Here is a 25279-nt window from a genome sequence, read left to right on the forward strand (position 1 = left end):
TTGGCTCCTCCAACTCCACAACTTTCCAGTCGTGAGTTGGAAGCTCGGGATTACCTACTTGTATTAGATCCAGGACATCCGACGGGTCGTCGAGGTATTCTCGGATGCATGCCCTGGATCTTGGGTGGCTTGGAATTTCTTTCCTCTTCACGACATCTAGTCGTGTACCTGGCTAAGGCTCTCCAATCCAATTTCACATGCCGTAACCAGCCTGCGTGCATCCGAGCAGCAGGGTGGAGGTCCTATGTTATCACGTAGAGCTTCGCGATATACCGCCCTAGATTCCTGGTTACCAGGCCCCAATTTTCCAACGGGAGCGTTTCGGTCGATCGCTGTATAGACGAGCGATTCCTTTGCCTCATGGGCAAAGGATTTTATAAACTCCTTGTTTGCTGCCATTTGAGTGTTGGAGGCCCTTTCCTCTTCCCCCCGGAAGAGCGCTTCCGCTTTTAGAGGCCAGCTTTAGCTTTTTCCCCCATGATTCTCCAGGAAAGCTTTTTCCCCCATGAATCTCCATTCTCTTAGAGCTGATTTTACTTTTACTTGATATCTTTCAGCCTATCCATGATAAGCAGAGCTGATCTTCTACTGCGATAGCTCCTCTAAGAAGCTCCTATCGCTTCGAAAGGAGGTTTTGGCATGCAGCCAGAAGGGATGATGTTGGGATTCACTCACTTCGGCATGTCATCCGATTTCAGCGCCGTCAAAGCCGATTTTCCCTTTTCAGGAGAAATCACAGCAGGGCAGGGGATAGCGCTACTGGCTTGTCTTTCTACATCGCCAGCAGAGCTCCCTAAGGCAGACTGGCAAGGTTTGTCTTAGCGTCGGGTCCGTCACTAGAGGTGGAGAAGGTGCCATCCTTGACATATCTTACGACAGTGTCAGAAACGGCTCCAAAGGGTATTGAGGCATCACCACTATCCTGTCTGAGGGCATGGATGGTATTGGTGCCTGTGAGATCGGCTTGGGAACTTGCTGCCAAGCAGGCTTCACCCGGTTGGGTCAGGGTCGAGCAAGGCCCTGGCTTAGCCACAGGCTTTGCTCCAGATAGATGTTTTACCAAAAATTTGCAGGACTGGCCCGATGGACTTGGTCGGGTTTTCTTAAATAAGCCTCTTTTATCCGAGGTGGAATTTTTGTTGTTCATTTCTAATTTCCTTATCGTCTGTGTTGCTCGACAAGGAAAGCGCGGCAGAACTGGAGATTTGGATGGGGCGAAGGAAAACTTCGACTACGGCAGTCCCCTCTGCCGGAGTAAGGCCATTGTACCTCCTGAGTCGACCCTGCATCAGGAGAGTACCGGACGAATACAGCCGGATACTCCTTGCTGCAAACCATCCAATAGGAACGGTTGCGCATAACACTCTGGATTAGAGGGGGAAAGGATTGAATGCGGCTGGGGTAGGAAATGGGATTTCTGGTGGAGGAGGAGGGATTGTAGCATCGGTGCGGTGATCTTGACATGGCGCAAGGGGGCCGCTCACCCTACGCAGACCCTGTGGATACACAAGACGAGTGCCTAACCAAGCAGTCATATCAAGCTTCCCTCTTTATTCATGGTAATCTAAAGTTCCAGAGTAGAGGTTCAGATTACCACTTAAGCCTTAACTCAACGGCAAGGTGACCAACATGTATCAAAATTCAAATTCAATGCAAAAACAATTAAATTTATGCATTCCGAAAAAAATATCTCAAAAACAAATGCCTTGCTTGCCACATTCACAATGAATCCCAAATGTTGGCCTCACGTCTGTTAACAGAGTGTGAAGTTGTTGTGATGCAGCGTGTCCCATGGCAAACACCACCACTACTACCACCAACAACACCCAAATGCCACATGGCTCGCCAAACATAAATACGCAGTCATTGACAGTCATTTGCTAGCAAACGAAGCGTGGACGCAACCAGTTAACCATTCACGAAACGCTCATCTCATTGCGAACCAATTGTGCCCAACAATTCAGACGCTCATTCGTTCAGCCGCCCGCCCATTTGTTCAGCCGCTCACTCAGCCAGCCATCGAAGCGAAGTTTGACTCTGTAGCCCAGCAGCCCAGCAGCACAGCAGCGTTCAACATCGATTCGTTATGATTGCATGTTAAATGATTCCCGCTGAGTTATTACGAGACAAAATCCTTATTTATCGCCTTCTGATTTATTTGTAAACGATTTTCCACCTTCTGAGTCGTTGTTGCAGCACCCGCAGTACCCGTTTCACCCGTTGCACCCGTCGTCTTGCAAGCGTGCCTCTAGTATATACGAGTGCTACAAGTGCAATGTGTGCATTCGCTTGCTTGTCGTCGCTTGTACGATGGTCAATGCTGCTTTAGTACATACTTGCCCTCCCAATTTAATCCACGTTTTAATATTTGTTTTTTTTTTTTACCGTCCAATCAGCCTGCCTGCTGTTCTTGCTCGCTTTCAGCATATTTTGCCACATTTTGCTGAGATCTGTGTTTGCTTTTGTTTTTGTTTTTTTTTTGGGGATCTTTGGGATTCATTTTGGTGCGAATATTTGTATTGCTCGGTCATATCTGATGCCAATTCAGGTGTTCGCTCGCCATGTGTTCAACTGCAGGATATCTCTGCAGTAAATGTTTGTATGTATGTGTGCTTGTGTGCTCCTGTATTGTACTTTTAGGTCTTTGCAATGTTCGTGTGAAGAATATCGTGTTTTCTCATTTCTTATCGCAAGATTAAGTTTAAAATTGTTTGTTCCTTAATTTTGACATATTTATTTTTGGATTGCGTTTACACGCACGAAAGGTACATAGTTGGTAAATAACCATGGCGAGCTTAAGCATTGTGGTGTGTTTGTTTGTTTAAGAAACTTATAAGAAAAAAAAAAACTTTCGAAATTTATTTCACTAGTCAATATACGTATGTAGTATTTGGTATTTCATAATGAAAAGGGCATATTGGGGTGTTGAATGGGTGTGAAGGGCTATTTACATAAATATCTGGTTATGAGGTCCATGGGGAAACACATTTATACAACTTCGACATCAAATCTCACGCAATGACTTTTGGTTATAACGGTAAGCGTCCGAGACACTTAGATCAGCCTTTAACCTTTTCAAACAAAAATATGATAAGAGAGTTATTACTTTACGAGTCCTCGGTAGCAGAATTATCCATTGTGAGTGCCCTCTTTAAGCGAGTGTCAGGAGGACACACGTACCTACACCCGAGAGAGTAGCTAAGTTATTTCAAGTCATTATTCTACAGAACCATTTCTATTGAAATAGGGGATACTCAACAGTTCCACCTCCGCTATCTCGCCCAGACTATTTAAAAAGCGTGAACCCAAGTGCTTGAGACGCTTCGACTATAGGCTTTGGAAAGTGATCAATTGAATATCCTGCATCCTCGCCACCGCAGCTTGTGAAGAGAGTACTTGTTGGTATTTGACATCGTTAAATCATTGGTGATATAACACAGAGTCTTGTGATGAAGCCGGTAAGGACTCTGAGGATGCAGACAGAGTGGAAGTGAGGCCGAAGATGAAGACAAAACCGGAGACGAACTCCTGCAATATGGCCGGGAATCCAAGTGAGTTTGGCAGCAATGCGGTTGAGAAATATGTCACGCATTCTCTACAATATGAGCTATGAAGGATCCCGTTGAAACCAACATTGATATGCAATGGTCGGTTAAAACCGAAATGAACACAAAGCTTCTTAAAATGCCGGCTTGCCCGCAGTTAGAAGTTAACTTAAAGCCAATGCCTCGTAGTGAAAGCGCGGCGAAGCAGTTTTAGGGCACAGTTATCCACCGACCTATAATTGGAGAACGTGCCCGTGCATGATCGTTTCAGGTATCGTTGCTTCTCACTCTCTCTATATCTCTCACTCTCTCTATGTCAACAGAATCTTTGATGTTTCTAAGCACTTCTACGGAACGCTGCGTACATGTTCGTGTATAACCGCTTTCCTTACCTGCTACATTGCATCGTGTTAAATGAAAGAGTAGAGATAGTCCAAAGAGCTCCACTCTCCCCAACCCTTGGCCTTATCTAATGTTGTCCACGTTGGAAAGACCATAATTAAAAACTAGCTTAGTGACGCTTACATATAGCCGAAAAAATCGGCATTGGGAACGGCCTCATCGCTTCCCGATTGCCCGACTATAGCAATGTATGTGTGCATATTGAAGTTGTTGCACAAATGGAGGGACCTATAGACCTCTAAAATTAAGTGCTTGGTCATCCGGATAAGACCACCCGTCAGCCCATCAGAGTATCTCTACCAAGTCATTTACTACAACGAATCATGAGAACAGTCCCTCTTTTGTGATACATCTACTCGCTCTTATCTGGGTAGATGTGCTGACAAATAATAGCCACAATTGGCAAGGTCTACCTAGGAAGTTTATGATTTTCTCGGGTAGGATGTTATTAGGACCCCTATATATCAAAAAGGGCACTAATCGCGTAGCTTCTCTCCTCAGTAATTTCTTCACTCGCATTTTAAGATTATTGCTGTGTTTCTGATATGAAGCTCGGTCAAACTCACTCGCGACAAACAAACAAACCACTGAAAGGACAGCTGAAACAGCTGAAACAGCTGATGAGGCGACCGGTCCTGTTTTACCGCTATCTGCGTTGATACATTGAAGTAAGCGCAGCGTTCACACTCACGCTTTTCTGACTCTCTTTTCTTTTTTGAAGTGAAACTTCTTTAGCGGCGGTTGGTTGCTTGGGAGTAAATTGGCAAATTCAACGGAAATTGCACACGGAAATGTTTGCGACGGAAAAAAGCGCTTCTTGAGACTACTTCGGGATTTAAGAGATTTTCGGGGCTTTCGGGACTTATCGATATTTTTTTTTCGGTTTTTTTTATCCATATTTTGTATCGATTTTTATCGATATTGTTATCGATTTTGCTATCAATATTTTCGGAACTTATCGATGTAATAATCGATATTTTTATCGATTTTGTAACCGATATTTTTAAGGATTTTGTTATCGATATTGTTATCGATACTTTTATCTAAGCTGTAATCGATTTGTTTATCGATAGTTTGATCGATTTTGTTATCGATTTTGTTACCGATTACTTATCGATTTTGTATTGCATATTTATATTGGTTTTGTTATAGATTTTTTTTATCGATTTTGTGATCGATATTTTTCTCGATTTTGTTATCGAAATTTTTATCAATTCTGCTACCAATATTATTATCGATTTTGCTATCGATATTTTTATCGCATTTGTTATCGATTTTGTTATCGATATTTTTATAGGTTTTGTTATCGATATTTTGATGGATGTTACTATCGATTTTGTTATCGATAGAGTGGAAAGATAAGAATGAAGATAAAGGAAAACAGAATAATGTAAATGTATGTAATTAGATCGAACAGAGGTAGGGTATAGAAAAAAGACAAAAAATATAATCTTAAGCAAAAGCGGATGTATGTATGCATGTACATAAATATGTACATATGTATGTATATTGGTTATGAGACAAAATAGATATGTAACGTTAGTTGGTTCAGCGGGAGTTTATCTTGACTATGTATGGAACCTCGGATAGAACGAAACGCCTCCTTCTGACAAACATAGTGTCTACTTCTAATGGGTAATTGTGCTTCTGAGTGAAATAATGGACACATACATACATACTTTCTATCACACCATCCCCGCAGAACCTTAGCCAACCTATTGCGAACTTTAACTTTTAAATAAATAATGAAATATAAAAAACATCTGCGAGGCTCCCGCTGTTTTCCTTTTAGACTTTATTCTTTTCTGTGCGAAACACAGTTTCATCCACATTCATACATACGTACATACATACATACATACATATCTACGAGTATATGTTCATCTCCTTACTTGTTTAAATGAATTCAAGCCAGGGTAAGCTTAATTTCCCCACCATGTGGCAATCGATTCGCGATGCACATCTTCAACTCACAGCCATTCAACCAATAGCTACAACAAAAACAACAACACTAGCAGCAGCATCATCCGCAATCGCAACAACGATTAATTTGTTCGTCTTTATCACATCGTCGAGGAGCGATGAGACGATTCGACGCGACGCGACGGGGTTAACAGCGTGTTTTGCACACCTTATTATCCAGCCGGTGACTTTGTGGACAGCTTAAGTCTGCAAGGCAACAACTACATACACATACACTGAGCGACCAATGGCAGCCATAGTAACCACACTTCTTCATAATGAAACAGAATAAGAAATAAGGAAAATAAGAAAATAAATAAAAAAAAAGAAGCAAAATACTTCAACCACTTGGCTGAATGAAGCCTTGCCATGCCACACCATACCACATTTATGGGCTTATATTAATAAAATAAGCTTTGTCAGGCAATTTACAATGCATTTCCACGACCAGATTAACAGCTCAAAACAGCAACACTAGTGAAAACAACAACTAAATACTACCATTACAAAAACAAAATACATATACAACAATTTTAACTAGTTAAATGAATGCTTGCTGTGCGATGTTAATGCCAGGAAGGTGAGAAGTACAAATCAACAGCCAAACAAGAAGGACGAGCGTGCGTGCGTGCGTGCGTGCAGTACCAGGAACAGGTTGTGGTGGAGTGTGGAGAAGGAAATGAAAAGATTTGCTTGTAAATATGGGCAAGTGTGGCATAGCTGGGGCTAGGTGTTCGGGCAGACGATTTGCTGCTGCTGCTGCTGTTGCTGCTCGCCATCGAAATGGTGTTTGTTCGTTAATTAGTGAACATATTTCGTATAATCGGTGTCATATTAGTTATAAATTGGATAAAAGCGCAAAACGACAACTTAATTAATTATAAATTCTCGATTTAGAGGTAAATGAAAACGGAATTGGATGCTAAATATTATGCAATGCATAGACTGCATAGAAAAAAAGGAATGAGCGTGGGGAAAATTGTTTTCAGTTTTAGTTTATAAGCCAAGTAACTGCGGTTATGCGTTCCTAATAGTTGTATGTTAACTTATCCGAGCCTTAAGAGCCAAAATAAGGTAAGCGAAGTTTTTATCAAAATTTTCTTTTTGATGCAGAAATATTCCTAAAGCATCTAGATGCATTTCTGCATCAAAAAAAAAAGAAAATAAAAAAAATGTCGCTTACGTTATTTTGGCGCTTAGGGCTCTTTATGTTTATTCGATTATATTATAATGAACTCATAGGCGTGGCACTGCCTCCTTATTATGTATCTACTTATATAGACGACTGTACAATACTATAAGTTTATGTATTAGGGTGATTGGCTTGGTGTTTCCAAATCGGTTTTTTTTTGGATATCTCAAGGCGTTTTTTTTTTGAAATCTTGATCTTTCGAATATCCAGAATAAACCAGATTTTTCTTTTATCCAATAAACGGGGGTTTTAATTTCTTACAAATCTTAACCTCTGAATAAAAGTTTCGTGTTTTTTTCGAAGTTTTTAAGGCTTTTTTCCAGTTTAAAGGAAACCCCCAAATAGTTTTAAAAATATATCACAGGGAATTATATATTTTTGAATGGAAGTATATCATATTTGACTCTAATAAATGAATTTTGAAATGAAATTTTACCGCTCAAACGTTTAGAATTTTCTAAACCTATTATTTTTTGATTTATGGGCGTGGCAGATATCGATATAAAAGTCAAGTTGTGTCAACCAAATTCAATATAAGTTCAATATTTATTGCTCAATTTACAAAAATGGGGTACCATTGGAAGGATAATGAATCTCTGAATGAAGATTTCTCTAGATTTCGAAGAAAATAAAATTCCTAGCAGACCTGAAAAAGAAAATTTCATCAAAACCAGCACTTTCCAGCAGCTAAAGTTGTTTGGTTTAAAGTCTAAGAGGAGTGGTAAATAAACTGAGATACAAACCTTACCGGTTAATTGCGGATAGCGAATTTGCGGGTCTAATGAAATGAACAAACTGTTAAAATTAAATTTAAGTTAACATCCTTTTACTTTAACATGAAATACTCAGTCCTAGTGTACTAAAATTCAAAAAATGAATATTCATTAAAAATAAAATATCTAAAAAAAAGCCCAAAATGGTATTTTATCAATTGTTGCATAAATCACGAAACACCAAGAACTTAAAAATTGAAATTCAGTTTCAAATACACAAGTTTTAATAATATTGGTATTCTTCCAAATCGAATCCCGTCCGCCATACACATTGATTTAAATTTTCTAGTTGTTATTGTTTCGTCTTTTTGAAGTTGTTTTGAAATTTAGCGTTATAAAATAATTGAGTTAATATTTTCTAGAACATGGAAATAATACACAGTGCTGCGGCAAGAGCACTACCCAAATCTGAAAAAGATCAGAAAAAATGCAATAGATTGTGAAAAAAAAGTTAAAATAATAACAAAGGTGAATTTTTCACTGATTTTTATTTGTTTTACTTTTGATCTAAAAAAAAACTGTAAACCTATTTCGCTTTGATCTTTTCTGAATAAAAGCTATCTGTATTCCTAAGCACCGGTTTATCTGGTTTTTGTCTCAATTAAAAATTCTGGAACCGGATTTTCTCAAATAGCAAATTTTTCGAATAACTCGACAACCGGTTTTTGCAGAAAAAGCACATAATCCAATACCCTATCAATAATCGTTTTTTGGTCGAATTGTTTGGATCAGAAATTAAGAGTAAAAATTTAGCTTTTTCGATCAAAAAATTTCGTTATAATTATCTGGATGAAAAATAATAGTTAACTTTTGTGTTATATTTTTTTCGTTAAAAAATAGCAGTTAACGTTTGACTTTCTTTTTTTAGTTCAAAAATAACAGTTATACTAACTTATTCTTATTTTTCACTCGATCATAACAGTTAAAGTCTCACCTTTGTTTTTTCTCGCTTACATCGAATTCACATTTTCTTATTTTTACTTTGTGTTCGCGCTATGCTCCGCTTTAAAAATGTGAACGACAGAATTGATTAAAAAAAGTTAGCCGCTTCAACGTCAAAAAAAAAACGCAAGGAACGCTGCAAAAAAAGTCTTAAACGTTTACTAGCAGATGAAATAGCGATTAAAATTAAACTTTTATTTTAGACTGAAAAAATTGAAAGTTAAATTCTAATTTTCAATTTTGATTGATAAAATAACGGTCAAAAAAGCCGTTAATTGACACATTTTTTAATTAATTTAAGATAAATATTGCTACACTGCTATATTCAAATATCACATAGACAAATTCTTTCCTGTTCTTTTCGAGTCCTAATACGCACACATGTACATATGTACATACGTATGTATGCAGTAACAACATGTCTCCTTTTGCTGTTGTCCTTTTATTCAATGTGCAAATTATCGCCAATTTAACGCCAAGCAAACGCGATCTCTGCCCCATCTTGTTGCAAATCCAACATATTAAATAATCACCTTTTCGCTGGATACATTGCACTTTGTTGCAGGATTCCTAGAATTTCGCATAAACATACAAACATATAAACTACCATCGAAAAGCACATTCATACCGATGCCACCGCCCAGCTTGATATATTACCTCGATCAACGTTGATCATCATTTGTTCCGTTTTTTATGTGCTGAGTTTGGTTTCGATTCTCTTCCTCCTCTGTTCGATTGTATTTAGTACAAATTCATTCCTGCTTTTCGATTTCTTACGCTTTACACTTTCAATATTCCTTCTTCAATGCTAACACTGATACCCCAGCAAGAAAAACATGCGCTAGAGACAAATAGAGTAGAGCGACGTTGAGAGCACACCCTTTAGCTCCATTCAAATTGCGAAGGACTTCTTCGCGCCATTTGAGACCAAAGGACGTTCTAGACAAGCCGATTCACTCGCGTGCGAATTTTTCAATCTGATGCTCGAACGTATGACAAGATCGTCGGCCGCAGAAGTCGAATGATAACCTTTACATTGACACACCCCCTCTTGCGTCTTACATCAGCATACCTACATACATATGTATATAGGTCAAAAGAGAAGGTGAACTCTGAAACCAGGAGTGAAAATTTTACTCGGAAAAATTTAAACTATCTATTTTTGAAAATCATTATAAATATCAAGGGTTTTTCCCCCATCTCAAAAGCTTCTAAACATCGTTACAGTTATTTTGCGATCTCTTCCCGTTTGATGTTGCCTTTTTTTTCAAAAATGCAACACTGTGCGGCGTATACATGGCCGACCAAACGTACAGAGTAATTCTATTATTATTCGCGCTGAAAAACATTACTGGACAATGTTAAAAACGTGGTTGACAAAGAAAAAACTAAAATGTTCAACGTAGCCAAGCCCTGAAAATTCGTTTCGAAGTTTAAGCTCTCTAAGAAGTCACTATATAAAATACGTTAATTTTTATTAAAAGAGATATAAACTTGGAATTTTGTCAACTTATACACTTTTTTTACTCGGAATTTAGAATTCGCCGAGGATGATTAATTTATTATTTAAAAAATTCAATTTAATCCAGTTCATACGGAATACTTTCAAGTAAAGGTATCGATACCTGCATGGTATTGTATGGTAAAGTTTCACTTTAAATTCCACAGGAGTGGCGGAATTGGGCCACTTGTGACGTGATTCTCACATATTCACGCGATCAGAACCCTGACCACAAGCATTTGCTGGTGGCAACTCCAACAGAGAGTTGTTAACTCATCAATTTCTAGTAAGGCTAAAAAACAAAAGTCCTTGAAGTTAATGTCTGCCTAATCTCCAACAGCCTTAGTATGTCATTTGTCTCAGACTAGTGCCGCTGCTGCAAAAGGGAAATGATTCAACAACAAAGCTATGAACAGAAGTGAATCAGTTCCAATACAATGGATATTCCAGCTGGGATTCAGCAGCTTATTTAGCCTTTCCACAAGTCAGCGATGTCGCTTTTTTTTAGTTCTTCTCCAATAAATATGTATGTATATATCACTATCTATAGCAAAATATATATATATCGATATATGCACATACATACATACATATCTGAATCTGCATCTGCATTTACCACTTTGTCTGTCTCGGTTGTCTGTCTCGGTTGTCTGCTTTCTGTTGGAATTTCAAGCTTCCTAAATTATCTTATAACTTAATTCATTAATAAATTTATGAATTGCCTGTTATAAATTGTTGAAATTTATTATCGTCTCCTCAGTGAATCATGTCGACCCGGTCGTGGCCTGCGCCACCACCAAAGCCTACAACCAATTGCTTGCCTCTGCTTGCTTATTTACGTACTGTTGTTGTTGTTGTTGGAGTTGTTCATAGTTGGATCCCATAGTGTTTGCTGTTGTTGTTGGCGTGCATGTTGACACTGCAGTTGCTTTTTAATATAAATCGTCTGCACCACTGATCTTAACCAATTTCATATCCAAAAGGAGAGAGAGAGAAATCTGTGTTTGTTGTCTCGGGTCGGGTTTTACTGCGCTTGCTCAGCGCTTAAATGAGTTATCAAGGATTAGTGTAGATATTCGGGTCGCTTATGCTTTGTGTGTGATTTCCTTTTTTATGTTTATTACCCAAATTCGTATTTTTGTTTATTGGTGCCTCAATTTCACTGTGCGCTTTGCCACTACTTTTCGTGTCTATTATGTGCCAACTATTGTTCGCCGAACATTGATTAATTTAGCGTTTAGAAAACGTTTTCATTAACTAACTAAAATGTTCTGAGGTTATTTTTTTTTTTTAATTTTTGTGTGACTTAAATAGCGTTTATTAATTACACTCAATAAATTTTGTACACTTTAAAAGGGTTTAATGTTTTATTAAATGGTTATAATTAATTGAGCGACAAGCCCTAATAAGCCTCTGTAAGCGCGCAGGTATGCGTGGCCGTGAGATTAATTTGTTGAATAAACTGTCACCGTAAATACTTAGTGGAGTATTTAAGTTAAGGTAATATATTAATATGAATAATAGTGATGTTGTTGACTATAAATAGCAACCAGTTGGAGAACGATTGGGAAAGATAAATTGCGTCAATATGTAAATAGCAGAGAAAATCGAAATATGTATTTATGTTCGTATAAGCATAAAACTAACCACTTAGTGGAGCTGCTAGTTTTGTATTGGCGATTCCATGGTCGAAGAGCGCGACGTGACTTCGGCAAACCGAAGCCGAACGTTCGATCGATTTATGGCAACTTCATCTTCTTACCGATTCACGGTATCTCGTATGGAACAAGCTAAGTGGCCTAAATTTATTCAAAGATTTTTGGAAAAGGGTAACTTATTTACTTAAAGGATATCCGCAAAGCTCTCACTGAAAAGTTTTTGTACGCTCTGCGGTATATGTATCTATTTATTGTGGGGTATGGCAGTTTTCAAAAATCGATTTACATATAATTTAGCTGAAACTAAAAAAAAAACAAGTAAGAGCAGCGCTGTCTTCGGCTATGCCGAAGGCTTCATACCTTTCATGAACATCTGCAAATTTTACTTTGACAGATTACTGCTTTTGAATACATCTGCATACATCGATAGAGGAGTTACATACTTATATAAAAAATCGCATCTAAACAATCAGAGGTATGGAAGATATACTTTATATGGCACCAATCTAAGTGATTTTCACTGCTATGTGATCGGTATGTAAACCGGTAACACAATTTATTGGGTTTAGTTTCCTACATAAAGGAGATATATGGCAAAAACTGGTATCTGAACAATCAGTGCTATAGGAGATAAAGCTTATACAGCATAGATTTTGATGATTTTCTCAGTAGACTTTGTATTATTATTTATAAAATATCTTACGAAATTTATCGGTTTTAGCTATTCAAATAAAGGAGTTTTACCGTAAAATCCCATATCTGAACAATCAGATGTATGGAAGATATATGTTGTAGTCATCCGATCCTTGTTATTTTCACTGTAAGTATTCTGTAAATAATGAGTGAAAGTGGTGCGAAATTTCATGTTCCTAGCTGCATAAATGGAGGAGTTATGATAAAAGACCTCATATCTGAACAATCAGTTGTATGGGGTCTGCAGGTTATAGTGACCCGACCTTTGTTATTTTCACTGTAAGTCTTCTGTTGATAATGACTGAAAACAGCGCGAAATTTCATGGTCCTAGCTACATAAATGGATGAATTATAACGAAAAATCTCATATCTGAACAATCAGTTGTATGGGAGCTATAGGTTATAGTTACCCGATCTTTTTAATTTTCACTGTAAGTTTTCTGTTGATAACTATTGAAAACAGTGCGGAATTTCATGTTCCTAGCGATATAAATGGAGGAGTTATAACGAAAAATTTTATATCTGAACAATCAGTTGTATGGGGTCTATAGGTTATAGTGACCCGATCTTTGTAATTTTCACTGTAAGTATTCTGTTGATAATGGGTGCAAGTACTGCAAAATTTCATGTTCGTAGCTGCATAAATGGAGAAGTTACAACGAAAAATCCCATATCTGAACAATCAGTTGTATGGGAGCTATAGGTTATAGTGACCCGATCTTTGTAATTTTCACTGTAAGCATTCTGTTGATAATGGGTGCAAGTGCTGCGAAATTTCATGTTCGTAGCTGCGTAAATGGAGAAGTTATAACGAAAAATCTCATATCTGAACAATCAGTTGTATGGGAGCTATATGTTATAGTGGTCCGATTCTTCCGGTTCCGACAAATGATTAATACATTATAAAAATACACGCACCTACCAAATTTGATCCGGATATCTCGAAAACTGAGAGACTAGATTGCATACAAACAGACAGACAGACGGACAGACGGACAGACGGACAGACGGACAGACGGACAGACGGACAGACGGACATGGATAAATCAACTCAGCTCGACGTTCTGATCATATAAGTATACATTTTGATGGGTCTATCTCTTTTTGTTCTGGTACTTACAAACATCGGACCAAAGTTATAATACCATTTCATGCTCATGAAAGGTATAATTATGTGTCAATTTTAACAATGGATCATATTTCTAGTAATATTTATTACTTCTTCTGAACTAAAATTAACTGTGCACTATTTCTGATATTCTGAAATGGGTTTCAAAACGTAAAAAAAAAATAATATATACATATAGATGTTTTTTTTATTTTACAAAATTGAAGTACCGAAAATAACATGTCACCTCATGTCACCGGGCTATGTTTTGAATATATCTTATAGGCGGCATACACGGTGCGTCTGACTCGCAAGTCATTTGAGTACTTCGCCAGTTGAATCATTCGGAGTCATGCCGCGAGTCAAGTTGGTGAAACTAATACAAATTTATTTTCACAAACACATCCAAACCGACTCTCGAGTCAGACGCACAGTGTATGCCGCCTATTAAGGTACTATAGTGTCAAAAAATATAAACAAACGATTTGAAATTCATATTTTTTATTTCAATTTGACTTTCTAAGATGCTTTTTATTGTTAAATACCTTTGGATTACATGTTCAGAATTTTCCATGAATGGCTGAAGCTTGGTGATGGAAATGTTCATCTCTATAGCTTTCTTTAGCCAAAACTTAAGCTGCACGCTGTTTCTAAAGCTACTGCAGGATATATGAAGAAAGAAAAAGCTTTGTAACTAGTCGGAAATCTCAAGTTTTGTTTTAAAGTTTGTTTTATAATTATATGATGACAGCGGTTCAATTTACAAATCAAAACTGCTCCAAAATTCTCAATATTTCGCACACAAGAACCAATCTGAAAAAAACGGATTTTATGTCGAAAATCAGCATTTTCCGTAAATTATTTTGTACACCAAGCTTGGGCCAAGACCAGAAAACTCCTCCAATTGCCTCTTTTCTTTTGGCGGCAGTTGTTTATACCGAGTGAAGACAGGTCCTTCTGCACTTGATCCTTCCATTTTGTTCACGGCCATGCTTGCTTTCGTTGTCTGCCCATGGTTGCCGAGTCGAACAACCTTTTCACTGGAGCGTCGTTAGCCATGGGTACAACAAGACCAAACCAGCGCAATCGTTGTATTTTTATGCGCTTAACTATGTCCATAACGTTGAAAAGTCCGTACAGTTCGTCATTTCATTGTCTTCGGTAGTTGACGCCCACGCGAACAGGGCCGCAGAGCTCTCGGAAGCCTCCAATGCCTTCTCATCTTTGTTTGTCGTCGTCCACGTTTCGGCGCCATATACTGGAACGTACATGATGAGAGATTTGTAGAGCGAAATTTTTATTCGTGGAGAGAGGCTTCTGTTTTTCAATCGCGTACTGACCACAAAGTAGCCCCCTGTTGGCAATAGTTATTCTTCGCCTTATTTGCTGACGTTGTTTTTGGTTTTTATGCTGGATCCTAGGTAGATAAAGTCCCTCACTTCTTCAAAGTTATAACTGCCAACGGTCGTGCGTATCTTTTGTTGTCTTTCACCGCTAGACCAAACTCTTTAGCTTCTTTTTCTAAGCTGGAAAATGCTGCGCTTACATCCCTAAGTTTCATTCCGACGATATCGAAATCATCTGCACACGCCAGCAGCATTATTCTTAGCTAACTTATAACGCTATCTAGCACCATACTGAAAAAGTCGCATGTGAGTGAATCGCCTTGGTGAAACCGTGTTTGGTCTCAAAGAGCGCAGAGAGTTTCTTTCCAATTTGAACTACATACATACTGCCACACTGTTAAGGTCCAATATGTTGTTTCCTAAAGGACTTCAGTCTTTCAGACAGTATCGTCGACCGGACCAAGACTCCAGTCTTAGGGCATGTATTCCTAAGACTAAATTCTTCTTAACAGCTGCTATTTGCATCCGACCAGCTCTTCGCCGCCTGCTTTGAACAGCTCAGCCGGCATGCCGTCAGCTCCAGGGGTCTTGTCATCTTGGTCGAGTGGAGCGACGTGAACTTCTACCTTATACATTGGTTCGTGTTTTTCTTCATCAAACGCGCCATCTGTTTCGCCATTCAAAAGCGTTCAGAAGTGTTGCTTCCATATCTCGTGGTTTGCTGGTTTCAACTTTGATTAGCCAATCAAAAATCAGCCAGCTGTTAAATATGAACGCAGTTTACGTGATCTTAGTTTAACCTGACACTGGAAAAACTCGTCCCAAACGAAAGAAAAAGTTGAACTCATAATTAGACACTATCCTATCTCAATACCTTGTAAGCGCAAATCGCAAGTTAAAAAACCAACCTCAATTGCCAACAGCACCAAACGGAAACTTATTATTGCCGTTTTTTACGTGTTCGTGTTTATTTTATCCGCCAAAGTGTGCATAAAGGGAGAATAGTGATATATCAAGATTGTTTTACGATCACCCCATCGAGCTCATCTGCTTATTTATCCAATGCAATCATTGCCGCGCTCAGCAAACAACTTTATTTGGCATTTACGATCTTCGCGTTCGGTTAGTTGGCTTGTTTTTTTTGTTTTTGATCATAAACTGAAATGAGAAGATTTTCAACGATTTAAACTCTAATTAAGCGCTAAAAATGCGCCATAAAATTTGGAACTACTTACACTAGGCATCTTAATGTAAACAACGTATTAATGTGCAAACTTACAGATATTTGCGGATATGCACATGGACATATACATACATATATGCATACATGCAGGCCTATAAAATAATGATCAGTCGTAGCTACATACATAGATGGCCTCTGAAGCTTTATGGGTTAGCAACATCCAACATCTCGATTGACCGATGATCTGCAGGCAGCACTTATCAGCGAAGCTTACTGCGATGGATGGTACCTGTGTAGTTGCTTAAATACATGCATACATATGTATGTATGTATGCAGGTTTGAATTTTAGTTGACTTTCCGCCAGAGCGTTTATACATATGTATGTGTGTATTTATTTACCTTCCTTTGCATTCGTACTCGCCTAAGGCGCTGAAAAATTTGCCAACACATAAATAACATTTTATTGGCAATTTACCGTGCGGCGAAATTAATGTGCATACAGTTTGCAACATTGGTAATTTATGCAAATAAAACGATCGTAAATTTGTCATTAAAGCGTTTATTAAATGATCGTTTATTAGTCTCGCTGTACAAGAAAGAAGCACAGCCAAACGATTGTGGACATAAAAAAAAAATGTAAAGAAGGTTAAAGAAGTAACCACCACATTAACGACAGTCAGCGCGGTCAAAGTGGTCGGATTCCTGAAGGTGTGCAATGCTGCACAGTGGGTATGAAGTGGGAAAATAAAGGTCTTAAAAAATGTGGTTCATATTGCAAATTTTATCACCTTGAGTGTCGATCTCTGAGAGAAAAGCGCTAAAGTAAATATGTTTTGTAGCCAGCGTAAAGAGTTAACATTGGATTTAAATTTTTCTAATCAAATTTAACAGTTATTTTTGCTTTGAATTTGTTCGGTAAAAAGCAGGGAGCGAAAACGTGTTCCACTTTTGGTTTAGTTCTGCACGAGAACAATAAGTTAATGTCAAGAACGGGAGAAAAATGAGAACAAAGAATTCGGGAAAGTCTCCGTAAAGAACAAAATGCTAACAAAATTCTCGGGAACGTTCTCAAGAATAACAGAATGAGAACAAAACTTTCGGGAACGTTTCCAAACGGAATAAAATAAGAAGGAAAGCATCGATAACGTTTTCAAGGAGGATTAAATGAGGACAAAAGTCTGGAGAACGTTCTGCTACAGAACCAAACGATAACAAAAGTTTTGGGAACTTTACGTTAACAATGAGAGGGGCATCTGAGTGTTGGGATGAAAAATCCTTTTGGTGAGAATAGCGATTGTTAATTTTATGCTAGAGGAAATCTAGATCATTTCAACTTCCAGATCGTTTATCATTATGGACAACTGTATATTTATGGTACAATTTTTCTTTTTCTGTGAAAGAAAAGTGTAAGTCTTAAATCTTTCGTGGACTTTATTTGCATAATTATGTTTCAGTTCTTTTTTGATTGGTTTTAACATTCAAACATTTCGAACTAATGGAACGCTATGAGAAAAATTTTGTTCTCGGTTTCCTTTCTTCGCGAATAGTTCAGAGAAGATTTGTTCCCGTTTCGTTTTTTGCTAGAACGTTCCTGAGACTTTAGTTTGCCGATTGTTCTTCGAGAGAAAGTTCCTTAGACTTTTGTTCCCATTTTTTTTTTCTCTTAGAAATGTAACCGAAAGTATGGTTTGCATTTTTTTCTCTTTGGGAACGTTCCACACGGTTTTGTTCTTCGTTTTCGTTTTGGGGCGTTCTTGAGAACAATACCACGAGAACGACACTTAGTTTCGATTATACCTTTTTTATCGGCCCCTAAAAAAATACCTTGTTGAAAATATGTGTGCTTATCGTTTATACTTTTTTGCAATTTTAAAATTTGAAATTTAATCTCAATTGTCTCTTCGCGGTCATAATAATTATTAGAAATGTTAGAGCCAGCAAAACTAAAGTTTTTCGACGAAAGAACTCACAACTTGCTGGCCGTCCTTCCAATAACTAGTTGTAAGGCATTAAAAATTCTAGTCGTTCCTCTACACATTTTGTGCATATAATATGGTCTTTTTGCGAAATTTTCTGAGCACGACTGTCTAGTGATGTCCTCAAAACTATATTCTTTCTTTTAATTTTATCCAGTATTTCGAAATAAGTGGTTTACCTCGCTATGAACCTTCTCTCATTTCCGTTTATTATTTGTGAGCAATATTTGCACTTCTTTTAATTTTAAAGTCAACAGATCGCCTGCAAAGTCTTAAGTCCGTTTAGGAAATTTAAATACGATCTCAGAGCTCAGTCCCACTTCGTTGATCAAGCAACCCTTATCTTAAAATTCAATTAAAATTGTGTCCTTCATAATGTTTTCAAATAACAATACATATTCGTATAAGCCCACTGTGCTCTGCGGATCCCTAACAAAAATACTTGTGTTTGTGTATGTGTGTATAGGAATCTACATACAAATATATGTATATAAGTATATGCATTAATGTACTGGTGGCAACCTTTTGGCCAATTAATATATGCTGGATTGGTCATTTTGAAACTCTTGTTAAATGACTTTTTCACCAACACAATACACTTTACAAAAAAAGAAGTTTGAATCTTTAGGTGTAACTTTGAATTTATGTATGTCGTTGACATTGCATTGTTCGATAAATAAATTAAGTGACTAACAGTAAATGATTTAAAAGTTGGCAGGCATTTAGTGTTAACAATAGCGCTGTGCATACATACATACATACGTGGTTTATACTTACTTAGTAATATGGATAATAATGTTTGCATCGCCCATGCGTTAAAAGAAATAATTTGTAAAAGTCCGATTAAGACTGTGAAATAGGTCAAGACATTTTTTTCGTACCTTTATGACTTTGGTATGCATTGGTGGGAGTGTGTTTTGTGGTTCTTGCCGCTAACTAGGTGCATTAGTTGTAATATGCTAACCTGGGTTTTTGGTCCTACATCGTTTAAACTGCTGATGGGGCACCGTCTTGCCCGCGGGCAAATCACTTTTAAGCTTTCCATTGCGTGCAGAGTAAAAGCTCTCTCTAGACAATTACACGGTAATTCTGGCAAATGTCTTTCAACTCACCAAAGTCTTTCGAATGACTTTCGTAAGACAATTGTCAATTCTGGCAACCATCTTGAAAGCTCTTTACTGTCTTTTGAAAGAAAAATCAAAGAACGTAAATCTATAAGAAGAGACAACACGTTATAATTGTAGCGAGTGTGAACATCAAGAGCGTGCCTTCTCTTTTCATCCAACACTCTACAACACTCGCTACAATCATAACGTGTTGTCTCTTCTTATAAATTTACGTTCTTTGGAATAATTGGCAAATCTGCTAAGGAGGAGGTCTTAGCATTACGTTTTTGGTCTTTTAGTAATATTAAAAAAAAATTAAATTAAATTAAAATATACCTATATATTTTTCATTTTAAAACAACAAAAATAAAACTAAACTAAAATATAACAAAAAAGGTGTTTTTAAAAATTAAATGAATTAAAAAAAAATATTTTTTCTTTTTAAAACAATAAAACCTAATAATTAAAACAAGAAACGAAGAAAATTAACTAAAAATTAGTAGATACTTTTGGAGGAAAAACATTTTTATTTTTAAAATAAAATCTAAAAATTAAAAATAAGAAAGTAGAGTTTAAAAAAATTTAACAAAAATATATTTTTATTTTTAAAACAATAGAAAAAAAATTAGAAAAAAATACGATTTATCAAGGAATTGACAAAAGAAAAGCAAATTAAATTAATAAAGAAAAAATAAATAAAATATGTTTACAAAAATTAAAATACTTTTCTTTTTTAAACAATGAAATCTAAAAGCCAAAAGAAAGTTAAGTTCAAAAAATTAAATCTGATCCAAAAATTAGAGTTTCAAAAAGTTAAATAAGATCCTACAAATAAAATTAAATAAAAAAAAATATTTTCATTTTAAAAAAATAGAGCCTAAAAATTTAAAAAGGTTACGACTTATCAAAAAATTAAAGAAAGAAAAATAAATTAATTAAAAATGAATAAATGTATAAAAAAGTTTCTAAAAAGTAAACTAATTTTTTTTTAAACAATAAATCTAAGAGATAAACGAAAATTAAACTAAAAAAAAGTTAAAAAATTTTGTCTAGAAAAAAATGAATTAAGATACTAAAAATTAAAAGGAAATTTAAAGTTAAAAGAAATTAAAAAATATATATACATATTTCGTTAAAAAAAATATATATATATATATATAAAAATTTAAAAAAAAAAAATTTAAATTAAAAAAAAATCAACTCCACTGCCACTAATGGCAAGCCTGTGCTTTGCTCACTCTGCTATAGCGACTATTACAGCAACGCGAGCTCAGTTTACAGCTCTCAAGAAAAAACTGCTAGAATATTTATTTAATCAAGAAAATTTGCAGCAAAAGCAATGCACTTTTTCAACCAAGAGAAGTAATGAAAACTATTTCTTGTGATTTTTCTTGAGAGCTGCAAACAGCCCTTTAAAAGTCTTTGGAACTATCTATCTGAGTTTAATACGTCTGACGAATCTATATTAGCCAGAATTGCCCTGTTAATCTTCCCGATTTCCGTTTAACCTTTATCACTAGGATGCCACGCAAATTAATGATGAACTAAGTATTTGTATGAGCGAGTTTTTTTACAAATCTTGTGTTCGGACAGGTCAAAGCAATTTTGCTAGTGTGACGAATCGTTAGCAAAATCTAAGACACGGTGCACATTAGAGCGATACGATAGGCGATGCGATAAGCGATACGATATGAAAGCGACATCGACATGCTGAGTACGAGGGAATTGGTAGGAAGCGATGCTAAAACGAGTACACTTGCACGACAGCGACACTGTGGCAACATATATCGCCTGCGTATCGGCCGAGCGACATGCTTTTCTATCACACCGCATATGGTAACGCGTGTCGTATCGCTCTAATGTGCACCGGGTCTTAGATTTTGCTAACGATTCGTCACACTAGCAAAATTGCTTTGACCTGTCCGAACACAAGATTTGTCAACAACAAACATACTTACTATACATCGTAGAGCTGGGATACTATCGATAGTACCGCCACTCGATAGTTTTCGAAACGATAGTTGAAAACATCGATAGTATCGATAGTACTATCGTCGTGATAGGTATTGAATTGAAATGGTAAATTGCTTAAAAATTAAATAATTAATAAATTTATAAAATTTATAAACTATTTTGTAAGTTAAAGAGATTATATAAATTTGTTTAAATTTGAGTGCACCAAAAATACTTATCATAATAAAATAAAATTATTTCATTTATGCGTCTGAATTATATATACATATGTTTGTCCCTTTTGAAGTGCAAAGAAGTGAAACTGGCTATAATAATACATTTCTAATACTACAAAACAAAAGATATTCGTTTAAATTGACAACTCATACTTATAAAAGTTCAACTGAGATCAAATGCGGCGGCGCATATCGAAATCCGGACAAAGGAAATTATTAACATTTTACCATATTATAAGAAAACGAATAAAGTACTGCTCAAAATAATAGCAACACAATATTTTTAGCAGTTTTGACTATTTTTTGTTTGTTTACTAGTAGTACTTTAGTAGTTGTACTAAACATAAAAAACTACAAAATCATTAAAATTTCAAGCTTTTTAATTCGAATTTCTATAAGAATTTTGTGTAAGCGGTGTTATAGCTTATTCAATTTTACTATACCTCAGTGTAAGCTTATAGTTGCTAAAAATTCCAATAACTAAAATATTTTTTTGCCGATTGTATTGTGAATTTTCTTGGATAAAAAAAATTAATGTAATGTTAAGACATGTAAAGAGAGAAGTTTCGCTAAACCCGACATCGATAGTTTTCAAAAACAATCGATAGTGGCGACAGTTTTCAACTATCGATACTATCGATATTACTATCGATAGTATCCCAGCTCTAATACATCGCACTGGCCTATGAACTGGTAATAAAAATTAAAGGTACAAAAAATCAAGGCATGAAATTCCGTTATACAAGCAACAAAGTTAAAAAGTATAATCCGGCAGTAACCATCATAACTACGAGTACTTTTCATAAATAACAAAAAAATATTAAAGAATTTAGCTCGACTTTTCAAACGCGCGCGCGAAAAAGAAGTGCAAGATAGTTTGCTAATGTGTTCGCATTAAAATATTTTATGCGCATGCGCAAACATAAATCAATTCACCAAGTCCAACTTGAGTAGAGGAAGTGCCAGATACGCGTGTTTGTAGATACATTCAGGTACATGTGTAGACTAGAGCAAAGCGGAACGCTCGCTACCCTCCTCTGGACTCACATTGAACTACACATGTTTGTATGTACATATGTAGGTAGTTGACATGAAAAGGATCGCTTGGGCCAGTGATCGTCGATCTGTGACAACAGAGTTGACGTTTGAAATGCAGCGGCAGTGACATGGGAGCTTGCTTTGATTCATAAAATATTCTTAAAAATGTTTTTTTTTTCAACCTTTTTCATATGTTTTTATGATGAACGCCAACTTGACTGCCATCCTTGCACTTCTTATTGTTACTTATCCCTTTTTAAGTTTGTGTTCGCGCACAAATTATGAACAGCAAAAGGCAGTTATAGTTGATTTTGATCACATCAATGCTGATAAGCGATCGTTTGATGCTGCCGATTACAAAAAAAAAAAAAAAAAAAATTTAATAAAAAAAATCGTTGTAAAAAAACCAAGAACAGCGCGAAAGGCGCGTGAGAGAAGAGCTTCCACAAGCTGCTTAAATGCAGAATTAATTTTTAATCCTGTATATTTTTTGCGTACTAACATCGCTTTTTGTTGGCAGTTTGAGCAATCGCCTGACAGCTAGCAACGCCAACTTTAGCTGCTGATGACACCTTTTTGTCCGTGTCGCTCGTTTTGACAGTGAACATTGTCGTTTGCGCGCTAACAGCGCGTGAGTATGCTGTCCAATGGTCCACTACTACTTATTTAAGTAAGCAATATGTGCTCCAGAATGCCAGTAAGAGGGGGTGCGAGAATAACCAATGTCTTACTGTGGCGGCAGCACTGAATGTTTCAAGAATATATCCACCACAAATCAATGTCGGCGACAGAGGGTATTTGATGATTGCAAGCGCCTTGTAGGTGTTTTGCTTTTTTTTTTTAGTGCGTTTGGTGTCGATGTTGACCACAAATTGGCTTCATGTATGAGCAGCTATACTCATTGGATGTTCTGTGCAAATAATAAATGCCGATACTCCTGTCACTACCGCTGCTGCTGTTGTTGATGTTGATTTTAATGCTAAATTTAATCATTATAATGATAATACAGCAGCTGATTTGTTCTGTGCTGGCATCATTTGTACTCGGGATTTATCTTTTCAGCACTTCATTTGCACACAATAAACAAGTTTTATGGGAATTTCTCTGGCAGCATTGATGCACATATTTCTGAGGTAAATAAATACATATGTACATACATACGTACATATAAGCAGATTGCATTAATAATAAAAAAATCATTGGTGGATCCAAGTGCGGGAAAAGAAAAAAATTAACTGCTCAAAATATATATTAAGAGATATGTATATCCTGCAAAGCTTCAAATTCGAGGATATTGCGGTGATGAACGATTTACTTAATCCACAAAAAAGCACTTAAATTATAGCGCAAAAGCTTGCGTTGTACATACATATATGTTATTTGAACTCAGGGCCGGGCCCAGGGTGTTCTAGGGGGCCTAACCCGCATACCCCCTTCGTAATAACCAAAAGACTTACATATACATTTTTGCAAGAACATCAAAAAACAATTAAAAATGCCTCTTTGCTCTATAAAAAACGTTTCATCGAAGCTTGTATGTATGTATGTATGTATGTATGTAATTTGCTAAAAGCACACCAGCGCGCATAAATCATATGGATGAAATGTTGTGTTCCAATTTTCGAAAATGATTAATTAGTGCTTAATAACCGTCAGACGGTAGTGAGTGGAACGCCATGTACATATGTACATATCCGCTTAACTTCAAATAACTACAAATGCTAACTCGCAGAAAAGCATGTGCATAGGTATAGTTACCCTGCAGGAAAAGCTACTAGTTGTGAACTAGAAATCTACCAGTTAGCTTTTCAGCTCATCAGTTCGTCCTCAATCCTCATTTTTTATGCTACCAACTGGTATTTATACCACGGTGATGTCCTATTAAATGTCATTTGGTCTAAACGCGCCTCAGTCACAAAAAACGTAATCACCTCCAAGCGTATTTGAACCTGCGATCTCAGAACCAGAAGCAGCACTTGAGAGAAAAGCAAATGACTGGCTTTATCCGGTACTTATCGGACTAAACCTAGCAAAACCGTCAAATAAAAAACTGTGCTCACCGCGAAGATGGGATCGATTTGAAGAAAAATATGGAAACAATTTTGAAAAAATGCTAAGCTCGGACTGGCTACGAAATTAGTACTTAGTGCGTTTTAGTTTTGGCTTTGACAATTAAATGTAGATGACGCTGTGGTTGTTTGAAATGATAGACTAACGCTTTAGCTCATACTAGTTAATTAACTGGTATTTTGATTAACCGGTTCGACTTTTCACTGTCGGGTATGTACAGCAGCGCGTTAGTCTGTGAAAAGACTGCGTGTTGAACGGAATGAGACACGCAAATGCCTGGAACATGGCCAAGAAGAAGGCGAACCGTATTACATGTTTCATTTTGAAAAAAAAAATATTAAAATAAAAACAACAATTTGCAATAATATCCTTTTGCTCGCAGCTAACGGTAATATTGAGTGTAGTATGACGTCTTTGCATAATTATGTTTGCATGTCGTAGCAGCGTGCCGCGCATTTCGGACGCTCTTGTGCAGCGTTCGCGATCCTTCAGGTGGTACAAGTGGTATTGCTGTTGCTGTTATTATGCTCACTTGTTTTCCTATTCCCCTCGATTCGCATGCAATAGCAACTGAATACGTACGTTATTTGCTAA

Source organism: Rhagoletis pomonella, unplaced genomic scaffold (genome assembly GCF_013731165.1).
Source record: "Rhagoletis pomonella isolate Grant_MI unplaced genomic scaffold, Rhpom_1.0 Rhpom_scaffold_00004, whole genome shotgun sequence".
NCBI classification, from domain to species: domain Eukaryota; kingdom Metazoa; phylum Arthropoda; class Insecta; order Diptera; family Tephritidae; genus Rhagoletis; species Rhagoletis pomonella.